Source organism: Heterodontus francisci, unplaced genomic scaffold (genome assembly GCF_036365525.1).
Source record: "Heterodontus francisci isolate sHetFra1 unplaced genomic scaffold, sHetFra1.hap1 HAP1_SCAFFOLD_325, whole genome shotgun sequence".
Classification (NCBI taxonomy): Eukaryota; Metazoa; Chordata; class Chondrichthyes; order Heterodontiformes; family Heterodontidae; genus Heterodontus; species Heterodontus francisci.
This window is the reverse complement of record NW_027140323.1, coordinates 664,589-673,259: the sequence shown is the minus strand read 5'-3', so window position 1 is coordinate 673,259 and position 8,671 is coordinate 664,589.

The following is an 8,671-nucleotide window of genomic DNA, read 5'->3' as shown; positions in this document are numbered from 1 at the left end:
GACATACACTGACACCAAGTAACAAAGACATACACTGACACCAAGTAACACAGACACACACATGCACCAAGTAACAAAGACATACACTGATACCAAGAAACACAGACACACACTTACAACAAGTAACACAAACACACACTTACACCAAGTAACAAAGACATACACTGACACCAAGTAACAAAGACATACAATTACAACAAGTAACAAAGACATACCCTGTCACCCAGTAACACAGACACACACTTACACCAAGTAACAAAGACATACACTGATACATAGTAAATCAGACACACACTTACACCAAGTAACACAGACATACTCTGACATCAAGTAACAAAGACATACACTGTTACCCAGTAACACAGACACACACTTACACCAAGTAACACAGACACACACTTACACCAAGTAACACAGACACACTTACACCAAGTAACACAGACACACACTTACACCAAGTAACAAAGACACTCACTGACACCAAGTAACAAAGACACTCACTGACACCAAGTAACAAAGACATACAATGGCATCAAGTAACAAAGACATGCTGTTACACCAAGTAACAAAGACGCACAATTACACCAAGTAACAAAGACATAAACTTACACCAAGTATTTTGACATACACTGATACCCAGTAACACACACTGATACACAGTAACAAAGACATACACTGACACCCAGGAACACAGACACACACTGACACCAAGTAACAAAGACACACACTGACACCAAGTAACAAAGACATACACTGACACCAAGTAACAAAGAAACACACATACACTAAGTAACAAAGACACACACTTACACCAAGTAACACAGACATAAACTGACACCAAGTAACAAAGACAGACAATTACACCAAGTAACAAAGACATACACTAACACCAAGTATTTTGACATACACTGACACCAAGTAACAAAGACATACACTGACACACAGTAACAAAGACATACACTGACACCAAGTAATAAAGACATACACTGACACCAAGTAATAAAGACATACACTGACACCAAGTAACAAAGACACACACTTACACCAAGTAACAAAGACATACACTGACACCAATTAACAAAGACATACAATGACACCAAGTAACAAAGTCATACACTGACACTCAGTAACAAAGACATACACTGACACCAAGTCACAAAGACATCCAATGAGACCAAGTAACAAAGTCATTCTCTGACACTCAGTAACAAAGACACACACTGTCACCAAGTAACACAGACATACACTGACACCAATTAACAAAGACTTACAATTACACCAAGTAACAAAGACACACACTTACACCAAGTAACACAGACATACACTGACACCAAGTAACAAAGACATACACTGACACCAAGTAACAAAGACATACACTGATACCCAGTAACACAGCAACACACTTACACCAAGTAACAAAGACCTACACTGATACAAAGTAACACAGACACACACTTACACCAAGTAACACAGACACACTCTTACACCAAGTAACAAAGACATACACTGACACCAAGTAACAAAGACATACACTGACACCAATTAACACAGACATACACTGACAACAAGTAACACAGACATACACTGACACCAAGTAACAAAGACATGCACTGATACCCAGGAACACAGACACACTTACACCAAGTAACAAAGATATACACTGATACCCAGTAACACGGACACACACGTACACCAAGTAACAAAGACATACACTGACACCAAGTCACAAAGACGTACACTGACACCAAGTCACAAAGACACACACTTACGCCAAGTGACAAAGACACACACTTACGCCAGGTAACACAGACATACACTGACAACAAGTCACAAAGACGTACACTGACACCAAGTCACAAAGACACTCACTGACACCAAGTAACAAAGACACTCACTGACACCAAGTAACACAGACATACACTGTTACCCAGTAACACAGACACACACTTACACCAAGTAACAAAGACCTACACTGATACAAAGTAACAGAGACACACACTTACACCAAGTTACACAGACACACTCTTACACCAAGTAACAAAGACATACACTGACACCAAGTAACAAAGACATACACTGACACTAAGTAACAAAGACATACACTGACACTAAGTAACAAAGAGATACACTGACACCCATTAACACAGACATACACTGACACCCATTAACACAGACATGCAATTACACCAAGTAACAAAGACACACACTTACACCAAGTAACACAGACACACACTTACACCAAGTAACAAAGACCTACACTGATAGAAAGTAACAGAGACACACACTTACACCATGTTACACAGACACACTCTTACACCAAGTAACAAAGACATACACTGATACAAAGTAACACAGACACACACTTACACCAAGTAACACAGACACACTCTTACACCAAGTAACAAAGACATACACTGACGCCAAGTAACAAAGACATACACTGACACCAATTAACACAGACATACACTGACAACAAGTAACAGACATACACTGACACCAAGTAACAAAGACATGCACTGATACCCAGGAACACAGACACACACTTACACCAAGTAACAAAGATATACACTGATACCCAGTAACACGGACACACACGTACACCAAGTAACAAAGACATACACTTAAGCCAAGTGACAAAGACACACACTTACGCCAAGTGACAAAGACACACACTTACGCCAAGTGACAAAGACACACACTTACGCCAGGTAACACAGACATACACTGACTACAAGTCACAAATACGTACACTGACACCAAGTCACAAAGATACACACTTACGCCAAGTGACAAAGACACACACTTACGCCAAGTAACACAGACATACACTTTCACCAAATAACAAAGACATACACTGACACAGTAACAAAGACACACACTTACACCAAGTAACAAAGACATACACTTTCACCAAGTAACAAAGACATACACTTTCACCAAGTAACACAGACATACACTGACACCAAGTAACAAAGACATACACTGACAAACAGTAACAAAGACACACACTTACACCAAGTAACAAAGACATACACTGACAAACAGTAACAAAGACATACACTTTCACCAAGTAACAAAGACATACACTGACACACAGTAACAAAGACATACACTGACACCAAGTAACAAAGACATACACTGATACCCATTAACACAGACATGCAATGATACCCATTAACACAGACATGCAATGATACCCATTAACACAGACACACACTTACACCAAGTAACACAGACACACACTGACACCAATAACAAAGACATACAATTACAACAAGTAACAAAGACATACACTGACACTAAGTAACAAAGACATACACTGACACTAAGTAACAAAGACATACACTGACACCCATTAACACAGACATACACTGACACCCATTAACACAGACATGCAATTACACCAAGTAACAAAGACACACACTTACACCAAGTAACAAAGACTTACACTGACACCAAGTAACAAAGAAACACACATTCACCAAGTAACAAAGACACACACTTACACCAAGTAACACAGACATAAACTGACACCAAGTAACAAAGACTGACAATTACACCAAGTAACAAAGACATACACTAACACCAAGTATTTTGACATACACTGACACCAAGTAACAAAGACATACACTGATACCCAGTAACAGACACACACTTACACCAGGTAACATAGACATAGTGACACCAAGTAACAAAGACATACAATGATACCCAGTAACAAAGACAGACACTGATACCCAGTAACAAAGAGTCACTGATACCCAGTAACAAAGACAGACACTGATAGCCAGTAACAAAGACATACACTTTCACCAAGTAACAAAGACATACACTGACACACAGTAACAAAGACATACACTGACACCAAGTAATAAAGACATACACTGACACCAAGTAACAAAGACATACACTGACACCAAGTAACAAAGACACACACTTACACCAAGTAACAAAGACATACACTGACAACAATTAACAAAGATATACAATGACACCAAGTAACAAAGTCATACACTGACACTCAGTAACAAAGACATACACTCACACCAAGTCACAAAGACATACACTGAGACCAAGTAACAAAGTCATTCTCTGACACTCAGTAACAAAGACACACACTGTCACCAAGTAACACAGACATACACTGACACCAATTAACAAAGACTTACAATTACACCAAGTAACAAAGACACACACTTACACCAAGTAACACAGACATACACTGACACCAAGTAACAAAGACATACACTGACACCAAGTAACAAAGACATACACTGATACCCAGTAACACAGCAACACACTTACACCAAGTAACAAAGACCTACACTGATACAAAGTAACACAGACACACACTTACACCAAGTAACACAGACACACTCTTACACCAAGTAACAAAGACATACACTGACACAAAGTAACAAAGACATACACTGACACCAATTAACACAGACATACACTGACACCAATTAACACAGACATACACTGACACCAAGTCACAAAGACGTACACTGACACCAAGTCACAAAGACACACACTTACGCCAAGTGACAAAGACACACACTTACGCCAAGTGACAAAGACATACACTGACAACAAGTCACAAAGACGTACACTGACACCAAGTCACAAAGATACACACTTACGCCAAGTGACAAAGACACACACTTACGCCAAGTAACACAGACATACACTTTCACCAAGTAACAAAGACATACACTGACACACAGTAACAAAGACACACACAAACACCAAGTAACAAAGACATACACTTTCACCAAGTAACAAAGACATACACTTTCACCAAGTAACACAGACATACACTGACACCAAGTAACAAAGACATACACTGACAAACAGTAACAAAGACACACACTTACACCAAGTAACAAAGACATACACTGACACACAGTAACAAAGACATACACTGACACCCATTAACACAGACACACACGGACACCCAGTTAGAAACATACACTGACCCCCAGTAACACAGACAGACACTGACACCAAGTAACAAAGACATACACTGATACCCATTAACACAGACATACACTGACACCAATAACAAAGACATACAATTACAACAAGTAACAAAGACATACACTGACACTAAGTAACAAAGACATACACTGACACCCAGTAACAAAGACCTACACTGATACAAAGTAACAGAGACACACACTTACACCAAGTTACACTGACACACTCTTACACCAAGTAACAAAGACATACACTGACACCAAGTAACAAAGACATACACTGACACCAAGTAACAAAGACATACACTGACACTAAGTAACAAAGACATACACTGACACCCATTAACACAGACATACACTGACACCCATTAACACAGACATGCAATTACACCAAGTAACAAAGACACACACTTACACCAAGTAACACAGACACACACTTACACCAAGTAACAAAGACCTACACTGATACAAAGTAACAGAGACACACACTTACACCAAGTTACACAGACACACTCTTACACCAAGTAACAAAGACATCCACTGATACAAAGTAACACAGACACACACTTACACCAAGTAACACAGACACACTCTTACACCAAGTAACAAAGACATACACTGACACCAAGTAACAAAGACATACACTGACACCAATTAACACAGACATACACTGACAACAAGTAACACAGACATACACTGACACCAAATAACAAAGACATGCACTGACACCAAGTAACAAAGACATGCACTGATACCCAGGAACACAGACACACACTTACACCAAGTAACAAAGATATACACTGATACCCAGTAACACGGACACACACGTACACCAAGTAACAAAGACATACACTGACACCAAGTCACAAAGACGTACACTGACACCAAGTCACAAAGACACACACTTACGCCAAGTGACAAAGACACACACTTACGCCAGGTAACACAGACATACACTGACAACAAGTCACAAAGACGTACACTGACACCAAGTCACAAAGATACACACTTACGCCAAGTGACAAAGACACACACTTACGCCAAGTAACACAGACATACACTTTCACCAAGTAACAAAGACATACACTGACACACAGTAACAAAGACACACACTTACACCAAGTAACAAAGACATACACTTTCACCAAGTAACAAAGACATACACTTTCACCAAGTAACAAAGACATACACTGACACACAGTAACAAAGACATACACTGACACCCAGTAACAAAGACCTACACTGATACAAAGTAACAGAGACACACACTTACACCAAGTTACACTGACACACTCTTACACCAAGTAACAAAGACATACACTGACACCAAGTAACAAAGACATACACTGACACCAAGTAACAAAGACATACACTGACACTAAGTAACAAAGACATACACTGACACCCATTAACACAGACATACACTGACACCCATTAACACAGACATGCAATTACACCAAGTAACAAAGACACACACTTACACCAAGTAACACAGACACACACTTACACCAAGTAACAAAGACCTACACTGATACAAAGTAACAGAGACACACACTTACACCAAGTTACACAGACACACTCTTACACCAAGTAACAAAGACATCCACTGATACAAAGTAACACAGACACACACTTACACCAAGTAACACAGACACACTCTTACACCAAGTAACAAAGACATACACTGACACCAAGTAACAAAGACATACACTGACACCAATTAACACAGACATACACTGACAACAAGTAACACAGACATACACTGACACCAAATAACAAAGACATGCACTGACACCAAGTAACAAAGACATGCACTGATACCCAGGAACACAGACACACACTTACACCAAGTAACAAAGATATACACTGATACCCAGTAACACGGACACACACGTACACCAAGTAACAAAGACATACACTGACACCAAGTCACAAAGACGTACACTGACACCAAGTCACAAAGACACACACTTACGCCAAGTGACAAAGACACACACTTACGCCAGGTAACACAGACATACACTGACAACAAGTCACAAAGACGTACACTGACACCAAGTCACAAAGATACACACTTACGCCAAGTGACAAAGACACACACTTACGCCAAGTAACACAGACATACACTTTCACCAAGTAACAAAGACATACACTGACACACAGTAACAAAGACACACACTTACACCAAGTAACAAAGACATACACTTTCACCAAGTAACAAAGACATACACTTTCACCAAGTAACAAAGACATACACTGACACACAGTAACAAAGACATACACTGACACCCATTAACACAGACACACACGGACACCCAGTTAGAAACATACACTGACCCCCAGTAACACAGACACACACTGACACCAAGTAACAAAGACATACACTGATACACATTAACACAGACATACACTGATACCCATTAACACAGACACACACTTACACCAAGTAACACAGACACACACTTACACCAAGTAACACAGACACACACTGACACCAATAAAAAAGACATACAATTACAACAAGTAACAAAGACATACACTGACACTAAGTAACAAAGACATACACTGACACCCAGGAACACAGACATACACTGTTACCCAGTAACACAGACACACACTTACACCAAGTAACAAAGACCAACACTGATACAAAGTAACAGACACACACTTACACCAAGTTACACAGACACACTCTTACACCAAGTAACAAAGACATACACTGACACCAAGTAACAAAGACATACACTGACACCCATTAACACAGACATACACTGACACCCATTAACACAGACATGCAATTACACCAAGTAACAAAGACACACACTTACACCAAGTAACACAGACACACTCTTACACCAAGTAACAAAGACATACACTGACACCAAGTAACAAAGACATACACTGACACCCATTAACACAGACATACACTGACACCCATTAACACAGACATGCAATTACACCAAGTAACAAAGACACACACTTACACCAAGTAACACAGACATACACTGACACCAAGTAACAAAGACATGCACTGATACCCAGGAACACAGACCCACACTTACACCAAGTAACAAAGATATACACTGATACCCAGTAACACGGACACACACTTACACCAAGTAACAAAGATATACACTGACACCAAGTAAGAAAGACGTACACTGACACCAAGTCACAAAGACACACACTTACGCCAAGTAACAAAGACACACACTTACACCAAGTAACAAAGACATACACTTTCACCAAGTAACAAAGACATACACTTTCACCAAGTAACAAAGACATACACTGACACACAGTAACAAAGACATACACTGACATCCATTAACACAGACACACACGGACACCCAGTTAGAAACATACACTGACCCCCAGTAACACAGACACACACTGACACCAAGTAACAAAGACATACACTGATACCCATTAACACAGACATACACTGATACCCATTAACACAGACACACACTTACACCAAGTAACACAGACACACACTGACACCAATAACAAAGACATACAATTACAACAAGTAACAAAGACATACACTGACACTAAGTAACAAAGACATACACTGACACAAAGTAACAAAGACATACACTGACACCCAGTAACACAGACATACACTGTTACCCAGTAACACAGACACACACTTACACCAAGTAACAAAGACCAACACTGATACAAAGTAA